Genomic DNA, 27,069 nt, shown 5'->3' on the forward strand with positions numbered 1-27,069 from the left:
CAGGCATTTCATAGGGTGTCCAGGCGAACGCCTCTATGTTTGCCCTTAAAAAATCTTCCAGTTCCTTTTCCTCTTCTCTGGCTAAGCCGGAGCCGAGAAGAAAAAATCGTTCTTCGTCGCCCTCCTGGACGAGGATTTTCTTTAGCGCCTCTTCGCTTTTCTCGGCTGGTTCTTTCCCAACATCTTCCAGGACTTCTATGTCCTCATCTTCAACTTCTGCTTTCTTTGGCTCCCGTATACTACAGGTGGACTTTATTGCTGCCATGGAGCAATTTTTGGCTTGTAGTTGGTCCCCTCTGACTTCTTCAATCCCATGCTCTGTTGGGAACCGGAGTAGTTGATGCAACGTCGAGGGAACTGCCCCCATTGCATGCAACCACGGTCTTCCAAGGATGATGTTGTATGGTGAGGGTGTGTCAATGACCAGGAATTCTGTCCTGATCTTCTTAGTGCCGGCTTGTACCTCCAAGCTTGTTGCACCCAGTGGCCATGTCGGCGTTCCATTAAAGCCGACCATCGGGCCGCTGGATTGCTCTAGGTCATCGGGGTGAAGGCCTAGCTCTTTGTAACATCTGACGTACATGATATCACAGGAGCTGCCTTGGTCTATTAGGATGCGTTTTACTTGGCACTCTCCAACCTGGAGGGATACTACCAAGGCATCATTATGCGGATGTTGGACCAATTCTAGGTCGGCTTCGGTAAAGGCTATCATTGGCCCTTGGCATTCTTCTGGCCGATGTCTCTTGTCCCCAACTTGGTAAATATGCTGTAAATGTCTTACCCTCTGGGTTTCTCCTCTGACTTCGTTTTCGTTGACCCTTGAGTGGATCACATTGACCACCCTTGGTTCTCCTGCCTGTGGTAGCTGTGCTGGGGGAGGGGGTGCCGCTGGTGCTTGAGGCAACCTTGCCTGTTCTTCCCTTGTTCTGGCCTCATCGACCAGGTCCCTCAGGAGGCCTTGCCTTACTAGGTCCTCCAAGTGTGCTTTTAAGGCTCTGCAACCTTGAGTTGGATGCCCTTCTTCGTTGTGGTAGGCGCAACGTCTGCCGACGTTTCTTCCCATGTATTCCCCTGGTGCTCTTTCCGGAGCCCTGAAATATGGTTGATTTCGAATCCGATCCAAGATTTTATGGATTGGGATCCGGAATACCGTGGACATCTTCATGTGTTGCGTCCTTCGGGACTCTTCTTGCCTCGGCTTTTCTCGCCCGGCTTCCCTGGAAGGCCGGTGAGAGTGCCCTCCGCTCCTGGTATGCTGAGGAACCTCGGGGATTGTTTTTCTTCCGCACTTTTGGGTATTGGTCGCTGGTATCGGCGTATCTTGCAGCGGGTATGGTGGCTGCATTACATTGTTTTGCATCATGAAGTTGACGACTGACTGAAGGTCTGCCAACTTGTCCGCCAACTCTTTTACTTCCTCATCCCTCCGTAGGCACCTGTCCCTCCATATCTGGAGGTTATCTTCATTGTAGTACGTTCCTTGGTTTGTTCTTTTTGACGTGTCGCCTTCCAGGTTTACGTCGTTTTCCCTGTGGCCCTGGCCACGGGCTTCTGAATTGTGGTTGTCTCCTTCAATGTCGAGGCCAATTGGTCTGCCACTCCCAGCGGGAGCGTCATCCCCAATATTTTCCTGTTGTCCGTTAGTGGCCATCTATTCTTCCTTCGTTCCCACAGACGGCGCCAAATTGTGTGGGTAAAACTCTGACCACACTGCCCGTTTAGTGATCAGCAGCAAAGCACCGGCAGAATAGATGGCCCCAGCAACCTGTAACAGAAAGGAAAAGCTCCGGCGGTGGTTCTTCCACCCGGGGGCACTCCGACGATCAAGTCAGTATGTTTCTCAAGGATAATCAAGTATTAAACTGAATACTCAAAGTATGAATTACATACCTTAGACCCACGGGGGTGCCTCTCTTTTATAATATACTTAATCCAAGTCCAACTAGAAATATGACTTCTATGTACCCCAATCTTAGTACTTACTCTGGACTCTTTAGGAGATAGAGATAAATTCCCTAAGAGGTTTATCCTTATCTTAATTAAGTCCCCTCTTTGCTTCAGGACTCTTATCCCTTATCTTCGGATTCCGACATCTTCGGAGATGACCTCGGCTTCTCCGAGATTACCTCGGCTTAACTACCAGGGCACGTGGCACCTCGGCTGACACGTCGGCGTCACCATGCCACGTGTTGGTATTCAGAAAATATGTCCCCACAAATCTAATAAAAAGGAACATCTTTCATCTCACATAAAATCTATACTATAAACGTTATATGGTAAAAAAAATATCTATAAATATCGAGATTTAATAAATTTTAATAGATATAATAAAGGTAATTAAACCAATTTAAGGTTCGTCCCACAACTATATGAACTACATACAACTTAAAATTATGCTAAACATAAAACAAAAGCTTTAATCCGTATTAACTTCTCTCTACTCTGTAGCTAGCATGTGACCCGTGTTATGCACGAGATAAAATAATATATTATTTTTCAATAAGATACATATTATTACATTCAATCTTCTTTTCTTTTCTTTTTCTTTCTTTTTTTTTATTTTACTGCTCATAAGAAAAAATTAAATATAAATTTATGAGTTGTATATTAATTACTTCCTCTCCCCACCTAAACAAATTTAGTGGTTAATCAATATGTATTTTTAATTTTATTTTTTTTTTGAAAATATAATAATAAAAAATTTAGTTTATTAGTTTTCTCTCCCCCAACCCATACATTCAATATTTGTTCCTTTAAAATATATAAATAATATGTGCAATTTACTAAAATAAAATAAAAATTACAAATAATTTTATGAAATGTGTTCATTCTATTTAAAAATTGAAAATATTATTTAAAAGAGCATAATTAAATGAAATTTTAAAATTAATAGTTAAGAACTTTATAAAGAACAAAATAATAGTATAAGACATTTCTTTTTAAATTTTAACGGTAATGATTTTTATTATGAAAATTTTAAGTTACAAATATTTAAGGATTGAATGGCCTAAAGAATAGATTTTTTAAAAAAGTTTTGTAATTTGAGAACTTCAAACTCTAAAAGCAGTCTTTGTTAAAAAACATCATTTACAATACTAGATATTAAAAGGATTGGAATATCTCATTTTGAATTTTATTTTTTTTTAAGTTATAGCATATTGAATTTTTTTAGTTTTGTAATGGTTAAATAAGTCATATTGTTTAGTAATTTTGTTAGTTTTATTATTTTTTTTTTTAACTTTCATTTAGGAAGAGTTTTTTTTCCTTCACTATTTTTCTTTTTTAATGATTTTTTTTTTAAAAAAAAAGGAAAGAAACTGAATGAAAATTTTATTTTTAATTTTGTGTAACTTAGACTACCCAATTTTATTTTATTTTTAAAAAGATTTTGAAAAAAAATTCAACATGATGAATTAAGTCAGGGAATAAAAGGAATAAGATTTTCTTTTTGGGTGGGAACTAAACTGTGACAATTTTTAAAATTTTCACTTTATAGCATGGTTTATGAATTTTTTTTTTTTTGACTTTTTGATATTTGAATAATGACAAAATGATTTTTTTTTTAAACTAAAAATTACTTTAAAAACCTTAGGCACAGGAGGCCTTAATAACATATTTGGTAGGCTAATTTTCAATGTTTAAAAAAAGTACTCGTAGTTTTATTCAAAATATATATATAATCCAATCAAATCAAGCCTTAAGTCTCATCAAATGGAATATTCAAAAAAAATATATATATATATATATAATTCAAATTGTAATGTGGGGAACTTACTCTAGATCAAATTCTAAGTATTAATATATAAGTATCAATTTCTGCAAAACTCATTACTAAAGCTATTCCAAATTTAATCCTAAACCAAATTCCAAATTAATTTCACGTGTAATACTTCTTCTTTTTTTGTATGAATAGAGTTTTTCATTAAAAGTATATGAATGACTTTCTTTCTTTTGAGTGCACCTTCAATGAACAAACAAAATAAAAATGAAATGTGAAAATGTGAAAATAATATCACTGTAAAAATATTATATTACTCTACACCTATAAACAAAGTATACACTCTAACGAAGTTTTATTAAGCAAATCATATACTCTAATGGTGTTTGATTGAGCATCACTGTAAATACATTAAATTTAATAACTCTAAATTAATAAACAAATCACATATGCTAATGGAGTTTTATTGAGCACTATTGTAAATATATTAACTCTAATGAACGAAAACATGTAATAAAGTTCTAGAATAATTGTATAATTGATACAAGCTTTAAGTTTAGGTGAAGAAGAAAATTTTGGTTGAGATACACCAAAGTTTGAAGTTTTTACAATTTTTGTTTTTTCTCAAGTTGATATCTGTGGAGTTTGGGTGGAGAGGCATAAATTAAGATGATACATTATATAAGAAGCTAATACTTATCTGATATATTAAAATGATAATTATCTAATTTTGTTTTATCTAGAATAACTTTTATCATTTGAAATTTGAATACTTAATCCTTGGATAATATGTTGTTTGTTTGTTTTTATTTTAATAGTCGATCAATTATTTAGTTTTTAAAGGATATTGATTTTTTTTTATTAAATAAAATGATATATGATCTAACAAAAAATTGAGTATGCAATTATTTTAGTAATTTTAAAATTAAAAAATCAATATTATCTTATATATGTCAATACTTATCTAATTGTAATATTGAAATAGATTGGTTAAAAAATATTCTTATTTATCTTTCCATAGCTTTATTTATTTAATTATTTTTTATGGTCATATAAAAAATGATTTTTTTTTTTTTTTTTTTTTTTTTTTTTTTTTTTTTTTATAAAGGGAGAAGAATATGGATAGATAAATTAGCTATGAGTAGAAATAGATTAGTTAAAACAATATTCTTATTTATCTTCTTATAGCTAAATCTTTTTTATGTTCATATCAAGAACTTAATATTTTCCAACTCATTTTTATTGTCATCTTTTTAAAAAAATAATAAATAATTAGAAATTAGGAAAATGACAAATGAGCCTAGAGGGCTTACTATGTAGGAAAGAAAAAAACTAATTTTGAATGAGAACGAAATTTTTGAAAACTTATTAGATTTGCTTATATATATATATTTTTTTTGATCGGCAAAAATAAAATCTTTATTGATGAAACATACATAGTGCAATATTACATCAATAAAGAGGAGCTTGGTGCTAAAAAAGCACCAAGCGCCAGCTAGTGAGGAACCAACAAGAGAGAGCAAGAGAAAGAAGCAAGCTAAAAGATAGACTAAACTAAAAAGGAACTAAAAACCACTGATATACACAGCTGGTAAGAGCCAAACCAATGACCAACCAACAATAGCAGAGTACCCCATAGCAAAATAGTGTCCACCCAGATCAGCATACCCCATAGCCAAGCAGCATATACCCACTACCTATGCACCAAAGCAGAATACCAAAATACAAACACCACAGAGCTTCAACCTTTCCATCTGCCTCCTTCTCAGTCCAACCCAAACCAGATTCAAGGTGAATTAGCCCCCAGGAACACACTCCACTGCACAGACCAAGAACACACTCCTCTGCACAGACCTAGAGCACACTGCAATTCTGAACCACCCTCCTCTGTACAGACCAAGAAAGCAGTCCTCTGTACATACTGAATGAATCTCCTCTGAATCATCCACCCCTGCTAATTCTGAGAGCATACCATGGCCTGCAACAAGCTGAATACCTCACTGAATGAAAACAGAGTTCAGACCAAAGGCCCAGCAGATAAATTCAGACTACACCTCTTGCCACCAGTAGACTATGCTAGACTGAGCAGAACCAAGGCCATCCCAAGACAGATGCATCCCAGCACATCAAATTCATCACAACACTGCTTCAGGAACAAACAACTTACAGCAGCCCAATTTAACTCATGATACACCAGCTTAAATCAAACAGATCAGAAACCTACTGAACACATAGCCATCTCCCAACAGATCAGAATTAGCACATAGCAAACCAGGACTCATTCACAGAACAACAGAGTGCAGTTTAAACCAGCACTTATGCAAAACCTTTTTTCAGTAGAGCAAACAAAACAACCCACAGAGCTTTACTATGCCATCACTTAACTACACACAATAACAGACTTGACTCAGATTGTATATAATGTCATGCACCGAATAATTAATCCCCTTTAAAGATGAGGAAGCCCACAGCGCTACTCTCACCTTTATTAGCTCTGCCAAAGCAGTCCAATCCGGTTGCACCTTGTTAAATACACAGTCGTTTCTGCTTCTCCACACTGACCACATTACTGCTACCGGCAGTGTTTTCCAGACTGTTAGCATCTTCTTCTTCATTTTTATATCTGGCCATGACAGCAATAAACCCTCCACTGATCCAGGGCTAACCCATTTGTAATTCCACCAGTTCACCAAGTTGGCCCACAATTTCCAAGTGAAGTGGCAGTGAATAAACACATGATTAACAGTCTCCACCTCAGATTTACAAAACACCTTAGATTTGCTTATATATATGTATAGATAGATTAAATATGATTTTTTTCCTTAAATAAAGTTAAGCATATTATCTCTTATAGCTAAATTTTACTCAAATTTAAGCATGTTTAATCACTGACCACTATTCTCTTCCATATTATTATCGCTTTTCCAATTTTTTAAGTTTGATCATTATTATTTAGATCTAAAAGTTAAGACCCACTTTCTAGACCACAAAATGATATTTTTTTAAATACAAAATATTATAAAATAAAATTAATTTATCGTATTTATCTGAACTCTATAAAACAATTTCTATTAAAACAAAAATAGTTCAATAATTTTAAATTAACTATTAAAATTTAATTGTTAAAGAATGTCAAATTTTGTTGAGAAACTATTATATTCTCTATATTGGTTAGGTGACTTATCTACTAAATATATTCGAAATAAGGGCCTCAATCGGGCTAGAGTCATATTATTAGGATTAATATAGCTATCTTAAACCCAATCAGGAAAAAAAATTAAATTTTCAAACCCGCACAATTAATCCATTATACATAGACTATTATTATTATTATTATTATTATTATTATTATTATTATTATTATTGTTATTATTTAGGGTGTGTCATGGAGTGCTTTTAAATGAATGTCATTTTTAATAATAATTTCAATTTAGACTAGCAAAACTCAATTAAAAATGATTTTTGGCTTTTTAATAAATGTTTGAGTTTAAGATCTAAAAATACACACACACACATATATATATTTCTTATTGTCCATTTTTTTTATAAATGTTTTCAAAAAATTATAAATAGATAGAATGTTAAAAATAAATTATTTCAAAAAATATTGTACTAAAAAAATTGCAAATAGTAAAAAAAATACGAAAGTGTATTGAATTATTATATTTTTATTTATTTATTTGGTTAGACAATTATTTTTAAAAAAAATTCTCAAATATTATATTTTTTAAGTATATCTACCTTAGGTATATATAAAAAAAAATACACAAAATATTAAAAAATTTACTAAGAATAAGAAATTCAATTTTTTAAAAAATGAGTTAAACCAAACAAGGTATTAATTTTTCATTTTGTCTCGTTGAGTAGAATCCAAAAAAATATTTTTTAAGTTTTTTTTTTTAAAATGTCAATTAAAAATCAGGAAAAATTACCAATAGGTCATATTTTACTCTTAAGATTACTATGGAGTCTTATCAAATTTCAATATACACAATTAAATCCTATTTGTCACAAAATATTCTCACTAGGTTCATTCCTCTATAATGATATATTTTATCCTAATTTTACCCCTCATTTAATATGAAGAATTCATACATATTTTTAATATAAGTAAATTTATATTTTTTAATTGTAAAACATATTATATTATATTAAAAAAATCATAAATCACAATAATAAAATTACCAATAAGTTCTATTTTGTTTTAAAAATTACTATTGAGTTACATCAAATTTCAATATTAATAAACAAGTTCTAGTTTTATTTTATTTTATAAATTGTTATAAAAAGTTTAATTATTCATAATAGTATATTTTATTTTATTTTTATTTTTTTCATTAAAATATGAACCAAATTTTTCATAAATAATTTATTTTATATAAAATTTTATAATAAAACTATTTTTCATTATTGAAATTGAAGTATAAATATAAGATTCATCAACTATTTCATGCATTGATAAATATATAAATTTGTCATAGTATTATTTTCATAACCTTTTAAAATTTTAATAAAAGTTGACCCTTTTAAATTGTTTACACTAACAAAAAAAAAATCATAATATAAAATAACAAAAAAATGTTGCATTTTACACCATAATTGTTTCGATCCAATTGTTATTTATGATTTGTTAATATAATAATAATAATAATTTTTACAATTAAAATTTTTAATTTTAATTAAGTTAAAACTATTTATAAAATTATTATTCATATTAAAAGAAAATTTGGATAAGATGGATTTAGGATGGCTACTGTGTTGGGGGGCACAACAGCCACTATTGTGCTACCCCATGGATTCATTTTAGGACCCATTTTAATCATCAGAATCGTTCACATTTTAAATTATATCGAGTACAACATACTTACATGTTCTACTCGATGTACTCTAAAATATGAACGGTTTGAGTCAACAAAATAGATCCCGAAATGAGCCCATTTACTGCACAGCAGTCACCTCAAATCCAGATAAGATATACCATTATGGAAGAATAAACTTTTTAAAAGTATTTTATAATAAACAAGATTTAATTATTCATATTGAAACTTAATTGCGGGCAGGGTGAGAAGGAGAGAGAATTGGAGAACGAAGCAATGAAATGGGAATGGGAATGCCTTGAGGTCTCTAATGTAGAGGCGTGACATGATATATATTGACACAAGCTTTGATCTTGCTTTTACAAATCAATGATACAACTTACAAGGTTTGGCTTGCAAAATCTATTACACAAATATTTTGAAGTGTCAGGCTTCTCTACAGCCTAAAATTGGATTGGTGTATGTTGTTAGATTTTTATGGGCCCACCACATAACCTACATTGATAATCCGAACCGTTCAATGCGTAGGGCTTAGAGTTTGATAATGCATCTGATGTTGGCCGAAAGGTACCACATTGAGGCCACTTAAATTACAGTTTTAGTCTTTCAATTTTACTTATTTGGTGGAGATGATGTGTTTCGTGTACTTATACAAATTTGACAGGAAATATGAAACTTCAATCAAAAGGAGCGCGAAAGTAGATTCTCCGTGCGAGAAGTGAAAAATCCGAGCCGGCCAAACTACCGCACGTGCGGCCAAGCTTCACCGTACGTGCGGCCCACATGGGCGCACGAGCGGTCCACCTAGGGATGCGTGCACGGAATTTTTGGTCTGTTTTGCTCCGAATAAAAGACAGAAAATTAGGCAAACCTAGGGTTCGAAAATTTAATACAGAATAGAGAGAGGCCAGGGTTCCAAAGGGGTGATATTCTACCAAAGCTTAAAGGACACTTGCATGGAGGTTTCTTTCTCATCTTCTTCCTCTTTCCATTCCTCCATGAGTGGCTAGTCGTCTTTTCTAGGGTTTTGATAAAACCCTAGCCATGTAATGAAATTTTTCATGAGCTTTAATTGTAGATTGGTTTGAATGAATGTATGGATGTTTTAGAAGTTTTTAATAGTTGTTTCGTTCATCTCTTCAAGCATTTTACTCTATGTGATTGTTTAATGCTTTCCATACATTAGTATTCTTTGTGTTTGTATTCAAAGTACGAGACGAGTCATGCTATGAGAGACGGGTCGTTTTGCTAACATAGTTTAGAGCAAACGACTCGTACTACTCGAGATGATTCGTGTCTGTACATTGAATACAACAACCCTCTTAATCAATATTTCAAACTTGTAGTTGTGAAATATTGGATAGTTCAAACCGAATTGCGATTGATGGTTAATGTTAAATCTCATTTATGTGGTTAGTGGTGAATTCTCTACCCTAAGATTTTTCCCGAAAATTAATATCTCAAACCCTAAATTTTAATTGTCAATATAATTCTTCAATTTTATTTAATTGATGTTTAGATATAAAATCAATCTTATCTTTTTAATCAAAATTAATTTAGGAATTTTGCGATTGAATTAATCTAATTTCACATTTGTCCCTGTGGATCAATACCTGGACTTGCCATTATTCTAATAGAATTTGGTATAGTTTAGTGATTATTTTTGGTGTGTTCAATGACCCATCAAAATTTGGCACCGTTGACGGGGATTTATGGCGAAATTAGGTAATTTAAAGTTAAATTCTTATTTTAATTTTTAGTTTAGAATTTTATGCTTTTGTGTTGCTAAGTATGCAGAGCATTTGAAATTGGAGCTATCACCAAAGTGCAAGCGAAGTGCAGCCGAACTTTAAAAATATAAAAAAAAAAAAAAAACGCAGCACTAAAGTGAGTAAACAGAAGCAAACACTCACAAGCAAAGCACCAAAGTGCTAAAACGAAAGTCAAAGCTCAAATAGAGGTTGGAGCAACGTCTACACGTCAAGCATCCGCAAGACGAATAAAGCGTTTTTGTTGAACCGCTGTGAGTATTTCTCCTTTAGCATTCTGCTTTCGTAACTTAGTGCTCAGAGTCGAACTTTTTGTGTGTGGGGGAGGGGGGGGTAGTGTATGCACGGGCGCCGTTCTTGTCGCCCTGAACTGTGGAGTTTGGACCTTGAACTAGAAAGGACTCTTAGGAGACTTAGGGCCTCTGCCCGTGTTCCTAGGCTTGAGTATTCGTATTCATACATTGAGCCATTAGAGATGGCAAATCCTGATGTCCCGAATGTGCCTAACCGGACCCTTAAGGATTATTTTACACCCACTGCATATACATCACCATCATGGATCCAATTACCCAACACCACTGCTGCTCATTATGAGATTAAGTCCAGTACCATACAAATGCTGCCATCATTCCATGGACTAACTCATGATGATCCTTATAAGCATTTGAATGAATTTTTGAAAATTTGCTCGACAGTGAGGATCCAAAATTTCACAAATGAGGCCTTAATGTTGCGATTGTTTCCATTCTCATTAAAGGATAAAGCCAAACACTGGCTAAATTCTTTACTTGCTAATTCAATCACAACTTGGAACCAATTACAGCAACGGTTCTTGGAGAAGTACTTTCCCATAGGTAAAACCAACCAACTTAGGCGAGCCATCACAAACTTTGCTCAAATGGATGGCGAGCAATTCCATGAGACGTGGGAAAGACTTCGAGACCTTTTCCAACAGTGTCCCCGCCACCAAGTGCTTGATTGGCAACTTGTTCAAACATTTTATTATGGCTTAACTGAGCTGCACCGCCAAATGGTGGATTCGTCCTGTGGTGGGACATTCATGTCTAAAAATGATGCCAATGCATGGCAATTGTTTAAGAATCTAAGTGATAATTCCCTTCACCATGCCTCCGCCGCCCAGCAAGTCCGGCAACCAGTAGTTGGAGCCTCGAAAAGATGGGGCATTTATGAGGTTGGACAAAACCTAGAGTTAGCCCAACAAGTAAAGGCACTGTCCCAAGATGGACCAATTATTATCTATGAGACATGCCCCTACCCAGCAAGATCAGCCTCAATTTCACGAGGCATGTGTTATTTGTGCGAGCCCTGCTCATGACTTGAGTAAGTGCCCTTCGGCATCACAATTTCCGAAGTTAGTCCAAGAGCATGTGAATGCGGCTCAAGGATTCTCCAACCCGGGTAATGATCCATACTCCAACACATACAATCTGGGATGGAGAAATCACCCTAATTTCTCATAGAGACCCCCTTCACAAGGCACTTCTTACAATCCTCCACCACCAAGGCGATAATCCGAACCGTTCAATGCGTAGGGCTCAGAGTTTGATAATACATTCATATCCACCACTTGGAAATTTGCTGCGACATCTCTAGAATTCATGAAAATAACCCATTTTTAGAAGACATCAAAAAGTTCTTTTTCAAATTTTCAGCAATTGTTTTTCTCACAAAAATTAAAATAACGAGTCCTTTCGAACTTTTTATTGTTTTGTTCCCAAAAATACAAAAAAGGAAAACACAACAAAACAAGTGATTGGCACAAAACCTTGGGAACCTTGAATTTTAATAAACTCCAAAAAGCAACAGAGTACCTACTGCTAGGGAGTTGGGACTGAAAACTCCCAAATTTCAAGCAAATTTCTGGACTGTGAGCAAAGAGTTGTAAAATAGGACTAAAACAATGAACAAATATAATAGGACTAACGGGAAGAAAATTGGTTTGGATTGGGTACAAATAAAACAGGACTACCATTTTGAGAAGGAGATTTTCTGAGCTGTTCTTGGAGCATATAAGTTTCCTCCAACCTGACTCAGTGATTTTCATCTATTGACGACTGCAATAGTAAAGGCAGGGACCCTCGAGTGTGAAACGAGAGATTCAAGTTTTAGAGGAGAGATTGAGAGATATCATGCGAATAAAGTTATGTTGATTGTCCTAGCAAATTCTATTATCACCACAGCATGGAGTTCATTCCCAATTAATAATCTAAAGTGCAACGGAATGTTGACTAAAATCAATGCAGATACCAGTGAGTAAAGGTTAGTAGCTTACCGGTTGAGGAATTAGATCTCCAGAGAACAGGCTCAACATTATGTAAGGCTGACTGTAAAATTGCAGCCACTGGAAAGGTCAGTGTCAATGTTGTATTCCAAGATAAGTGAAGTATAGAAATGTACAAAACATGGCATAAAAGTACCAGAAAACCTTACAAGTTGACCAATAATACCCAATCATTGAATATGTAATGATCACAAATGCAATCGCTTGGACTAGGAGATACGGAACCTCAACCGTGACCTGCAAAATTAGCACGTGCATTTAAATTTGGACAAGGTGGATTTAGTTAACTCTAATATTTGATTGAAAAAATTATAGTGCAATAAGCTAGCATTTTGGAGGACAAGACAGTGATAAAGAAGCCCACTGCATAAAGCATTATTGATTCTCAGAAGCTCTATGAGAAATGCCAAAAACATTGAAATAGCTTAACTGACGCTTCCAAGCTTTAGGTACTAAGAGGTTAAAACTTTGATCCCATTTTGAGAAAATCAAGTATTTAAGAAATTTATACCTGAGCCAGTGCACAAGCCCACTAACCATACATCTAGATCGCTCCATTGCGACATATGGTAAAACTGATGAGGAATTACTTATGCCCAAGAAGATCGTAGCAGAGAATATTGAACCAAGTGCATTGAAGACACCCTGTTGGCTATTTCAATCAAATAAAATGATTATTTATGTTAGACATGTACAGAAGTCTATCCAATAAAATAATAATGGAATCCCAGATCTAATAATGTAGTAATTAGAGTTCAAATGAATCTTAGAACTGCATTTGATGGGTTTTTTTTTTTCCCCCCATCTATGAAATACATAATGCATACATGAAAAGTAACACAATGCATACTTGAAAAGAAGAAGAAAAAATGTCTGTGAAACGCATTGACACCCGCGTTCAATTTGTTTTACTACTTACATTTTCCTCCCTTGATCCCAAAATAGTATCCCAAAAAAACAAAGATGCAATAAGCATGAACGTGAAATGCCGCAAGTTGTATGAAGGACTTCTCCAATAAGACAGGTGCTGTTTCCAGAGGCAGGATTTGAACTGTCCCCAACCATTTTGTGAAAAGAGAGTTTCAAAACACTATTCATTTGAACCAGGAGGTGGAGTACTACACCTATTTACATGCTCTTTATTGTTCCTACAATCACAATGAACGAAAATGAAGCACAAAAATGAAAATTGATATCATAAAACAATCATTATTGTATCACAGCAAGCAAGTTCGTAATGACCATCCTAACTCAAAAGAGAAAGAGGTGGTGAGCAGTTCTGATACAAGACAGAGTTCTTATAAACTTGGATGAAATCAATACAAAGTTGAGCTTCTGCTGATCTAGAAGTGATCTCTAACGTCCATGTTGCTGGATTGTAATTATTTCTGATCATTTGCACCCCTGAGATAGCCTGTTAGAGAGAAATGGTTGTAATCAATATGTTCAATACTTCAATTTCTGCTCTTTTATGTATTCTTGTAGCAAACTGACCACAAAATATTCTATGACACTGCTTGAATGCTGACCCAATGGTCCAGAGTAAATAACCTGTCCACTGGCTTTCAACAGAATTAACTACAATGTAAAGGAGGCATTAGACTTAATTTATCTACATTGAATAAAAAATATGGAATTAAATTAGAAGACCATTTTAAAAAAGTGGATGTTCTCTAGAAACTAATGTTAAAAATGTCCTGCTTATTCAAAAAAGAAACAAAATGTAAAAGTAATGTAATGCAATAGACAGAATGATTCAATATTTCGAACGCTTCAAATCAGGAGGTATGATAGGTCTTGAAGCTTGTCACATTAATGTATCATTTTCTGAGTCAAGCTTACACTATTGAGTTAAAAAATGCTTTAGTTGTAATCAAACAGCTCTAAAACTTGCATAATTAATTCCATTTCAGTATCCAAATTGACATTATGTTCCAAGCTCTCTCTTAAAATAGTTCATTAATTGTTTTCCTACCTCACCAAATGCTTCAAAAATGTCAATGCTTGGTTGGTGAATGGTGCAAACAATTGTTCTTCCTGTTTCAGCCACGTTCTTCACAGCTCGCATAACAATTGCAGCTGCTCTTGCATCCAATCCAGTTGTAGGCTCATCCATGATAATAATAGAGGGGTTAGCAACAAGCTCCATGTAAGAGGCTTTCTCTGCTCAGTTGATAAACCACTAACACCGGGCATGCCAAAATCTTTGATCTCATCAAACTCAATGATCTCAAGGACTTCTTTCACAAATTCCCGCAAAGATGTGCAGCACCAACAGAAGTAAAATAATGTTTAAACTAATTGTAGAATTAAAGAGTAAATTAAACTTCCTTATATATAGGTCATACAAATTTAGTTTTTGAATCAATTTCAGGACACAGACAGAGCCAAACAGAATAAACCACTGATCTTTCAACTGTAATTTGTGGAGAATGTATGTTGGTTTGCTCACAGTAACCCGAAATCCTAGCAAATGTATCATGAACCTTAGGAAACCCCCCAATTCTAATATCTCCTTCAATAGTGCCACTAGTTTTTCTTCCAGCAAGAACGTCCATAAGAGTTGTTTTCACAACTCCACTGACACCCATCAATGCTGTAAGAACACCAGGCCTAAATGCACCTGTAATATCACGAAGTTTTTTCTGAGTGAACCCCCTTTCTCTCACTGCCTGAAATCAAAGAAAAATGACAAAATTAACCAATGTAATTTGATCCAATTAGTTCTAAATATTTAACAGGTACATAAGATTTATAAGAGATTTGTTTATATGATTACCGTAGTGGTGTCAACATAGAATTGCACATTTTGAAACACCAGAGTGAGGGGTTCAAAAAGTAAAACCACTTGACCTATAAAATGAGATTACCCACCCTTACTAAGTGAAACAGGAATAAACTTGTCAGACGATAAATAAAGGAAAAGAATCATCTGAAGCAATGGTTCCAATAATTATAAGAGAATAAAGAAAAATCTAAAAATACACAACCTTTAAGAGATTTTGTAGTAGTGTTAGGAGAATAGCACGAGAACCAGGAGCTGAATTCATTTTGAAATGAAATGAGCTCATCACTCTGCAATTCTTATGTTGACTTCATGTAGTCAAAAGACAAACTTAAAGTTTAAGAAGGTTAAGACCAAGGTAAATTCAATGTTGAAAATTATTATAAATCCAAATAAGGCACCAAGTGATATCCAAAAGAAATATCCGTGAAAGTATAATCCACCGCTTTCAAGAGTTTCTTGCCCTATGGTTATGTTCACCGCCAGCGTCCACACAAAATAATGAAGAGCATAGAATGAATAAGAAGGTTTGGCAATCTATTTTACTTGCAAATAAACTGTAAGTAACATCATTGGCCAAATAATAGCAGACTAAAAACCTTTGCTAATATCATAGATAAAAAAGTGTACCAACTTGTATATCTTACAAGATCATCATAAGCATCTAATCTACAAATTATAATTTTGCATAAAAGTGTAGAATATCAGGTTATTGGAAGAAGAAAGAAAAATAACAGAAATAGACACATAACTCCAACTAAAACAAACAATAAGCATGAATGTTGCCATCAAGGATTGACATATCAATATGATCTGCTGCACAAATGAAGTTATGGATGAAAAAGTACTAGTCAACTAAATTTGAACTCAGAAGATTCCCTGATAATTAGAAGATGTTAGGTCCCTATGTGTTGCCAATTCTGTGAACAAACTTGGTTTTGAAAGTTGTAATTTTTCCTCTTTTTTTTTTTGGCTTTACCGCTCAAGCGGAAAATCAACTCTCTCAGAAGTTTTGCTTCTCTACAAAAGTACTAGGAGTTGTGTTTTTACACTCGAGCTAACATTCCAACGCTCGAGCGTAGATCCTTGTTCAGAAACACGGGTTTAAGTCACACCGCTCGAGCGACCATTCCTGCGCTCGAGTGATGATCGCGAATCTGACTACTATAAATTTGTGATCAAGTCAGTTTTTAGGGTACGGCTTCTAGATCTTTTTTTTGGGAATTAGGGTTTTCTTCTGGAGCATCTTTGCTAGTTTCTTTGATGTTTGTTTGAGTTTAATTCATGGTTTAATAAGTATACATCAAAGGATTGTTTGATTGTTCAATACAAGAGTGTTCTTCTTCGGTGGATTCTGGAGATTCAAGCGTGGAGTCTTTGAAGGAGTTCGTAGCTGCCCGTGGTCGTTGATTCGACATGGATGTTATGGATTCGACATCAAGCTGATCAATTCCGAGACGAAGGTGTTGGTGAAAGAGACACGGATTGTTGAAGACAATTTTACAGAGGTTGGGTAAATTGTTTGGTAAATTTTTGTTCTTTCTTTCTTCATAGTGAATTGATTAGTGACGTTTTGCCTGTAGTTTTTTTATTACAATTGGAGGTACTCCAACTATGGTTTTTTTCACGTAAAAATCGTTTGAATTGATTTATTATTTGTGAACCAACAATCTAAATCACTTTCGTACGTGCTAGATGATTTAGATTGTTAGTTTTAGTAGTTTGGGAATTGTTGCATTAAATCTATTACAAATCACGAATCACGTAGTTTTTCAATTGGTATCAGAGCAGGTCACTCTTTGTTTTTAATAAAACCATAGAAGTGTGATTTTGTGTGATTCGTGTCATGATTCAATTCGTGAAGGTAACTCGACCCATAGACCTCCTTTACTTGATGTGACAAACTATTCTTATTGGAAAGCTCGCATGAGGGCATTTTTAAAATCTATTGATGAGAAAGTTTGGCACTTTATCATCTGGAGCGAACCTAGTGTCACCATCGATGGTGTTGATATACCTAAACCACTTGATAAATAAGACGTAGTTGATTACAAAAACTCGAGTTGGAACAGTAAAGTGCTCAATTCTCTCTTTTTTTCGGTCACACCAGAAGAGTTTCATCGTATTTGTATGTGTGAAGTAGCAAAAGAGGCTTGGGACATTCTTGAAACAATTCACGAGGGTACTACTACTGTTAAAAGATCAAAACTTCAACATCTCACCTCTTCCTTTGAAACTCTTTTTATGCAAGATGATGAGACGTTTGATGATTTTTATGCCAAACTTAGTGACATCGTGAATTCCTGTTTCACACTCGGCGAAAAAATTCTTGAATCTAAAGTTGTTGAAAAAATTTTGAGGTCTTTACCTGATAGGTTCCAATCAAAAGTGACAGTTATAGAGGAGGCTTAGGATGTTGAGAACCTCAAGCTTGATCAGTTGGTTGGAAACTTGCAGACTTATGAAGCTCACTAGATTTCTAAGAAAACACAAAAAGATATTGTGGCTTTTACTAATGCTCATGAGACTGCTAAGAACCCTGAGGTTGAAATTGATCTAGATTCCGAAATGACGGCTAAGTTTATCAAACAGTTCCAGAAAAAAAAATTAAAGAACAAGAAGCCTAATTTCAAGGACTCTAGTTCAAAAGATAAGGGTAATAAAAAATCCAAACTTTTCCACACAAAGGTGCTCCGAAAGCTGAGAAGAAGAATGTGAGAGAACAAGGTGTCAAGTGCTACGAATGCCAAGGGTTTGGGCATAAGTTTACAAGCGAATTCAAAATACTTTTGAAGAAAAACCAATTACTATACAGGATCTTAAAATGGAAGTAAATGCTTTAAAAGTGGAAATTAAGCATTTACAAACAGCGAACCTAGCTATTAATGCTGATATTAAGAAATTAATAATCAGCTTAACCAGCCAAATAAAGATAAAGGTATAACCATACCAGAATCCAGCACTAAAAAAGATGAACCTGAATATCTTCTTCTCATGAACAAGGCTATATTCCAAAAATGGTATATCATAATTACTTTTATTATAAAACCATATTTTATAATCGAAGATGTTGTTGCTCTTGTAGACAGCGATGCTGATATGAATTGTATCCAGGAAGGATTAATTCCAACCAAATATTTTCTGGCATATCGCACTTGAATGTCCGTCGAAAAAGAACAGAAAGAAAGTCTACACAGTGACTTAGGATAATGAAAGCGGGTCAGAACAAGAAGCTGAAAAAACCGAATCCAGTGAAGACGGAGATAGTACCTACATGGCATTCTACTCTTTTGTCACTTAATCAACTACAAAGCTGGTTGAGTTTGCTCGTGGGCCTAGTGTGCAACGTGCTCCTACTTTTGATGGGAGCAATTACTTTTATTGGAAGTGTAGAATGAAAGTCTATCTCAGAGCCTTTGATTTTGAGGGTTGGCATGAAATTGAGGGGAATGTTGAAGCACCATTTTTAATTGATCTGATCACCAACCAAAAGGTCAACAAGCCGACTAAGGAGTGGAGTGTTGTTGAAAGAGCTGACATGGAAAGTAGTGAAAGAGTTCTGAACACCATCCGTGAAGCCATTTCTGAAGAAGAACAATGGATTGCTCACTGCAAAAATGCCAAAGAAACATGGGATGTTCTTATGCAATTTCATAAAAGAGGAGTCATCTTCACAACCATCCAGCAATGTTCATGCCTTAGTTGCTCGACTGGATGCACTCGAGGAAAAAGAGAGCCAAAAAGAAGATGAAGAAACCTTAGAAGATAATGATGAGAGTGATGGTGATGAACTTCAACAAGCCTATGAAAAACTATATAGTGAATCTCTAAACCTATCCAAGATGAATGTCAAACTCACTATCAAACTCAAAACATGTGAGAGTGAGAATGTCAAACTAAAAAAAGAGATTTCAGTAGCAAGGAAGGATGTCATCAAGATCTCAAGTGATAGACAAGATCTCTCTGCAAAGCTATTGACTTGTGAAACCGAAATGAATGAACTTCTGAAAATCTATGCCACATATAAAGAGAAGATGGAATCTCTTGAGATGACACAAGTTGCACTGGAAGAACTAGTTGGTCAGAAAGAGGAAGAACTCAAAGATGTTAGAGCCACAATAGATATGTGGAATAAAGGGTCAAAGACACTAGAAGACATCATCGGGTCTCAACAAATGAGTTGTGACAAAAGAGGGGTAGGCTATGGTGATGCAACACCTCAAAAGGGAAAGGTCTCTACATCACATGACATCAAGACTCAAGCAAAGGGAAAGATGAGGGTTCAACAGGATGATCAATCTCTCCATCAACCTAAAGGGGGTAAGATCAACAAAAGGGAGATAAAACCTGTTTTTGTTTGTCATCATTGTGGTAGGTATGGCTACATTCGCCCTTATTGTTATGAGTTGTTTGGTAAGGTATCTCAAAAAGTAAGAATTTTAATACTTCATGGGTTAGGAGACAACTTTACATGTCTAGGCGGAATACCAAGATTCATGATGGTGTTCAATGCTAAGACTTTCACCAAGACTATCAGTCCCGCTTCTGTTAAGACCAAAAAGATATAGGTGAGAAAGAGTGACCTAACTTGTTTTGTTGTTCACACTGCATTGAAAGAGCTTGACTCACACATGTGGTATCTTGATAGTGGGTGCTCTCGTCACATGTCAGGTGACAAATCCTACTTCACATCTCTTGAGAAATATGAAGGGGGAATTGTTACCTTTGGAGATGGCGGCACTTCCAGTCATTGGTAAGGGCTCTATAAGTGTGGCTGGTTTACCCAAGCTTGAAAATGTCTACTTGTTGATGGCCTTAAAGCTAATCTTTTGAGCATTAGTCAAATGTGTGATTCTCATCATGAAGTATTATTTTCAAAAATAAATGTGAAATTTTGGATAAAAAGGGAAATATTGTCATGCATGGGGTTTGCACATCGGATAATTGCTATAGGATTGTTACCACAAATGATCTCACTTGTCATTCGGCCATCATAAGTAATCTTGACTTGTGGCATCAAAGATTAGGTCATATGAATTTCAAAGACCTAACTAAGATAGCCAATAAGGAGATTGTGAGAGGAGTACTCAAAAGTGTGTGGGCCATGTCAATTAAGGAAGCAAACTAGTGCCCCTCACAAAAAGGTGAATAGCTTAGCAACCAAGCGTCCTCTTGAACTTGTTCATATGGATCTTATAGGACCCACTCGTACTAAAAACATTGGAGGTAAAAGATATATTTTTTTAACTATTGATGATTATGCTCGTTTTTCTTGGGTTAACTTTTTGAGAGAAAAATATGATACATTTGATGCTTTCAAGTCATTAGTCCTTAAAATCCAAAATGAACGAGGTGTTTCTATTGGGCGTATCATAAGAATCTGAACTGATCATGGTCGTGAATTTAAAAATAGCTCGTTCTCGGATTTTTGTGATATGCATGAAATTAAGCACGAATTTTCTACACCTCTTACTCCATAGCAAAATAGAGTTATTGAGAGGAAAAACAGGTAATTCAAGAAATGGGTAGGGTCATGCTCCTTAGCGAAAAAGTTTCTCCCAAGTTTTGGGCTGAACCCTTAAATACTACTTTTTATGTTGTGAATTGTGTATATTTAAGGCCCGACACTTTACAAACTCCTTATGAGTTGTGGAAAGGATTGAAACCTAATGTAAAATACTTCAAAACTTTTGAGAGTAAATGTTATATTTTCAAAGATAGAGAGCCTTTGGGAAAATTCGACTCCCCAAGTGATGAAGGAAATTTCTAGGGTATTCAACTACTAGTAGAGCTTTTCGTGTCTATAACCTGTGTATTTTATCTTTAATGGAATCGATCAATATGGTTGTAGATGACACAGGTTCTCCTACTGCATCTATACATGAAGAAGAAGATGGTGCTCCTCAAATTCTAGATACAGAACCACAAAGTCAAGGAAAAGCACAAGGCCAAGCTCAAGAAGGTGAACCAGCATCAACCCCTTTGGCAAGTCCTAGTCCAAAGAGTGCACGAAGTGACACCACCACTGATGCTCAAATCACTACCAGTCCTAGTTTGAAGCCATCAGCAAGGGTAAAACTGAATCATCCGGTTCAACAAGTGATTGGAAATGTCTTAGACTGAATGAAAACCTGAAAACAAATTCGGGAGGAGGTATCTCGTATGTGTTATGTTTCATTAATTGAACCTAAGAATATAAAAGAGGCCCTACTAGATGATAGTTGGGTCAATGCAATGCATGAAGAATTAGGTCAATTTGAACGTAACAAAGTTTGGACTCACGTTCCCAGACCTGGAGACATGAATATGATAAGTACCAAGTGGATATTTAAAAATAAATCTAGTGAGAACAGTACAGTGGTTAGAAATAAAACTAGGTTGGTTGCTCAAGGCTACATACAAGTAGAGGGTGTTGACTATGATGAGACATTTGCCCTTGTTGCACGTCTCGAATCTATTCGTATTTTACTTGGTGTTGCATGTTTTCTAGGATTCAAACTGTTTCAAATGGATGTGAAAAATGGCTTTCTGAATGGGTATTTGAAAGAAGAGGTTTATGTTGAACAACAAAAAGGGTTTGAGGATCCAAAATTTCCAAACCATGTCTACAAGTTAGACAAGGCTTTATATGGGTTGAAACAAAGTTCCTCGGGCTAAGTATGATAGACTTACTACCTTCCTTCTTGACAATGACTTTCAAAGGGGTAGTGTGGACAAAACTTTATTTGTGTAACATGCTAAGTCTCATATACTTGTTGCTTAGATTTATGTTGATGATATTGTGTTTGGATCCACTTCTGACTCTCTTATGAAATATTTCTCAGATTGCATTGAAATGAGCATGATGGGGAAATTGTCTTCTTTCTTGGGTCTTCAAATTATACAGTCACCTTCGGGAATGTTTGTTTCTCAGACAAAGTAAGCCAAAAATCTTGTGTCCAAGTTCAGTCTCGAGTCGGCCAAACATGCATGAACCCCTATGAGCACTAGTTTTCACCTCTCCAAAGACTCCTCTGGCACTGATGTTGATCCTACTCTTCATAGAAGCATGATAGGGAGTCTTCTGTACCTCACAGCCAGTCGGCCTGACATTGCATTTAGTGTAGGTGTGTGTGCCCGTTACCAAGCCTGTCCTAAAGAGTCTCATCTTCTTGCTGTCAAACGCATCATTACGTATGTTAGTGGGACATTGGGGAATGAGATTTGGTTCTCGACCGACACTACAACTGATATCACTGGTTTTTCTGATGCCGACTGGGCAGGGTGTGCTAATGATCAGAAAAGCACATCCGGACGGTGTTTTTACCTTGAGAATAATCTAGTTGCCTAGCATAGCAAAAGTAGAATGCCATCTCTCTTTCAACCGTCGAGGATGAGTACATTGCTGTAGGGAGTTATTATGCACAAATGTTGTGGATGAAGCACATGCTTCATGATTATGGTATAGAGCAGGACACTTTCACTCTTTTCTGTGATAATACAAGTGCCATCAAATCTCTAAAAATCCAGTCCAACACTCTCGCACTAAACATATTGATATTCGTCATCATTTTATTCGAGAGTTAGTTGAGGAGGGCCTTGTTGTTCTTGAACATGTACCCACTGAGTATCAAAAAGCTGATATTTTTACAAAACCCCTTGATCCTTTTAGGTTTGAGTTCCCTAGAAAGACCTTCGGTGTAGTACTCACTAACTAGAGTGTAACTTGTTGCTTGAGTGGGTGAGAGTGATTGGCTCTCTGTGTACTTGGATGCTATAATCTCATTGCCATTGAATCTTGTTATCTTTGCACATAGACTTAAATGAACATCTCTCACGTTGCTTGCAAGATTTCATATATCCTTGTCCATAGCTCATTTTGAATATATATATGCTCATTGAATTCATAATCTCATTTTGTACACATTCTTGAGATAAACTATTGCAGGGGTTTCCGCATTAGTGATCAAATTTCTCAATGGACTTTTAACACTGTCTCTTATGCATTTCTAGAGGAATTGACCTATACTGGCATATCATGGGTGATGTTGAATCTCTTAACCATCCACCATCTATTTTCACTTCCACGGTGTCTCCCTCACTTCTTTGAAGTCCGGGCATTAGGAAAAGGCTACCTCAGAGGCACCAACAGAGGCCATCCTATTTGTTTTCATGCTTTTCTGGTTTAGTCTCCATACTCTTGAGCGTGCAAGCCGCCAGTGAGTGCCCAAAAGAAAGAAAAGTCAAAAAAAAAATGAGGGAGGGGGAGAGGGGGGCTCATTGATTGAGGGGGAGCCTCCGCATTCACTCAGTAAACACCCCTTGATTATTGGTGGTTCGACTTCCATTAGTGATGTTGTTTTCAGTTTGGACAGTTTTCTTTTTTGCTTCTCTCGTTTCTTGCTGTGTTTTTCTCTATTGGCTTGTATATACTATCATTTTTCTAACTGTTGGCTTGTCCCTCCCGGACAAAAAAGGGGAGTGGATATGGTTTTTGGCAACTGGAAACACACACACAGAGGACGCACAACCATCATTCTTTTTTGTTGTTGGTTATATGTTTGGGATAGGATTCGTTTTGGGATGCTACTTTGATGGATATGGATATTGATTTATTGTTGTGGCATATATTGGATTATCTATATTTTTGTATTTAATATCCTATTTCCATAGTTTTGGTTTGTGTTTTAACAGGTGGCTTGTTCATGCTGTTTCTAAACTAGTTCAGCTAGTTTTGTTTTGTAACTTTTGTTTTGTTAGTGTTAATGTAAATTGTAAATAATAAATCACCACTCCACCTACCACCTCCACTTCACTCCACCTACCACCTCCACTTCACCCCCTACCACTTCACCTACTACCTTCTTCTCTTCTATATATTTGATCATTGTAAACAAATACAAACATATCAATCAACAACATTCAATATCAATCAATATATACACAATTTATTTTCTCTCACTCTATCAATTTATCTTACATGGTATCAGAGCTAGGTTAACAACCTAGTCATTCTGCTTCACCGGCGGGCGGCAGCCTCGCCTTGGCCGCCCGCCGGACCTCTACACATACCTTCACTCCGCTGCCACAAATTCCATAGCTGCTCTCTTCTCTCTTCTCTGATGAAGAAATCCCACCACTACTGCTTCCTATGACCTCGTTTGTCCTGCACTAAGAGCACCGTGTGATGTACATAACCCAGTATTTCTCCTAGCAAACGAGTTACAGAGTCCATCACCTTGACCAAATTCCGAGCCAGGCTGGCCCCACAAGCATCTCTTACCTCCTCCGTGTGCCTTGCAAAAAATTAGTGCTACCTTGTGCACTCTTCCCACACCCTTCGGATTTGCATCGCTTGCTCCCACCGTGACGGACACAAAAGTCAGTCCGTCCTCCACTCCAGGCGCCGTCGTTGTTACCGGCGACCAACTCCCAACTCTTCCACCACCCTGTTCTCTCCAAAGACCTGTCTCTACACCCACTTCACAGCACCTGGGTTCGCCTATTCCTGCCCCGAGACGCACTGGATCATAGTTCCTCATCATCTTCATCATCATCCTCAAAGCTACCTCTCGTTGTTTACTTCCACGGTGGCGGCTTCATCACTTGCAGTGCAGCCACCTGGGCATTCCATCCTTCAGTGGCAGACACAGCTTAGAAGTTCTTCAGCATCAAACGGTGGCAAATGAGGCTAAGTCGCGGTGCGTCACACAGTAGTGCAAGCTGGAAGGTGTCGATTCCATTCTCTTGGCAGCTTGGATTTTGCACTTCTGTTTCCCGCACGGCATATTCTTCTTCGTGTTTTGCCCGTTCTTGTTGTCTTGGCAACATCATCTGAGAAAGATAGTGCATCACTATATCAGAGGGTGGAAATTCACAGACTGCTTTACATTGGCGACATGACCCACGTGGTCTAACTTTTTCTTTTTTTTTTTCTTATTATTATTATTCTTATTATATCCAATAATCACTCCACTCACCTTTTTCACAAAACACCAAACCAAAACACAACCAAAACAAACAATAAAAAAAAAAAAAAAAAAAAAAAAGCACGAACAGATACACATGCACATGTATCTCCACTCTCTTTTTTTATTATTATTCTTATTTTTTATCTCTCTCCTATTTCTACTTTCCCTCCACCATCTCCTTTCCTATTTCTTTTCCTTTTTTTTATCTTTACTTTCCTCCATCTTTTGACAAGCCCACGCCACATTCCTATTTCTTTACTTTACTCCCTCTACTTTCCTATTTCTTTTTTATTTTTTATTCTTTTACCCCTCACACACTTCTCTTCTTTTTTTTTTATTTTCTTTTATATTTTATTTTCTTCCCCCTTCCTCTCTGTTTCTGTCAGTGCGCTCCATAGCCTTCTCTCCGCAGAACATGGATATCAGTAAACACAACACACACCCCCACACAAAACACACAAAAAAAAAAAAAAAAAAAAAAAGGAATTTCTGCCTTACATTTTTTTTTTATTTTCCATTACATTTTTATTTTACAAAAAAAAAAAAAAAACAACAACAAAACTACATTCATTCCAGTTGTTTTTCTGCCTTACCACACCTCCCATTCGAATTTGCAAAACACCCATATTTTATTCATCTCCGGGCTCAACCCCGATCACCATTTTACACAAAAAAAAAAAAAAAAAAAAACAAACAAACAAGCATCACCCACAAACACCACATCCACAGGCAGGATTTTCTACTCTGCCGCCGGTCTTTTCTTCTTGCCTCCGTCCTGGGCAGCCTTTGCCGGTGTTGCCTCCGTGTTTCCCACTCCACTGGGCATGATCACTACTCCCTGCTCCTCCACTGCAGCATATGGCGGCCCTCCAAAACGGAACATCACGGTGGCCTTCCGCTTCAGCTCCTTGTTTTCTGCCCTTAGCACGCTTATCTCTGCTCGCGCATCCTTATACATGCGTTGGAGCAGAGCCAGCTGGGAGTTTAATTGCTGCACCTCATTTGTCCTACTCTGCAGCCGGTGCGACAAGTTTGTGACCGCCGTCATGGACTCCACACATGCCTTCAAAGTATACTGATTCGCCTCCACATCCGTTTGCACTGCCATTTTTTGCTCCACCGACTGCATCGGAAAGTTCAACGGAGCAAACCCAGTGGTGTTTGGTTGAGGTTCACGGGACACCGCACCAATTCTCTCTCCTGTGGACTCGTTCAGGTCGGGAAAGAGAGTGAGCAGCCCACGGGACGACGAAGCCATTTTCTGGGCAACAGAGTATTACAGAGTCTCTCTATCAGAAACGGCAGAGTTTTTCAGCGGATTTCGCAGGTTTTTTGCTTCTGCCTCGGCCTCAGGCTCTATCTTGTTTAAATAGCCGAGGCAGCCACGCGCATCGCGCGCCTCTTCTCGCCGACAAACTGGCACGCCTTTTCATGACACGCCTTTTGATGCATTCGGGCACGCCTTTTGATGGCACGCCTTTTGAGGGTGCGGGCACACCTTTTGAGGGCACGACTTTTGAGGGCTCGATATCTACATCCATGTATATTTTTTGGGCAGCCTATATACACACTCATACAGTGTCTTCTACACCGGTCAGCTTTATCAATCCCTTTTCAACCTCAAATAGGTTTCTATCTTCACACCTATTTGAGTTTGAGGGGGGGTTATACACAGTATCATGTATAAGTCGCTCATGGCGCACTCCCTAAGTCGCCCCCTTGGTG

The 27,069-nt window shown here is 36.3% G+C and overlaps 1 pseudogene across 1 annotated transcript in view; it reads right to left on the minus strand.

The window, feature by feature from the left end:
- Window positions 1-10,442: 10,442 nt before the first annotated feature.
- LOC114308569 (pleiotropic drug resistance protein 3-like) overlaps window positions 10,443-27,069 on the minus strand; it is a 28,999-nt pseudogene continuing 12,372 nt past the window's right edge. Inside the window, exons 12-16 of the transcript XR_014357560.1 lie at window positions 14,958-15,281; window positions 14,585-14,874; window positions 14,104-14,187; window positions 13,121-14,023; window positions 10,443-12,846 (exon numbers count right to left, since the gene is read on the minus strand). The product of XR_014357560.1 is annotated as a pleiotropic drug resistance protein 3-like (transcript). The remainder of the gene's footprint in view (window positions 12,847-13,120; window positions 14,024-14,103; window positions 14,188-14,584; window positions 14,875-14,957; window positions 15,282-27,069) is intronic.

The sequence above is a fragment of the Camellia sinensis genome, chromosome 2, assembly GCF_055761805.1.
Source record: "Camellia sinensis isolate YWXY chromosome 2, ASM5576180v1, whole genome shotgun sequence".
NCBI lineage: Eukaryota > Viridiplantae > Streptophyta > Magnoliopsida > Ericales > Theaceae > Camellia > Camellia sinensis.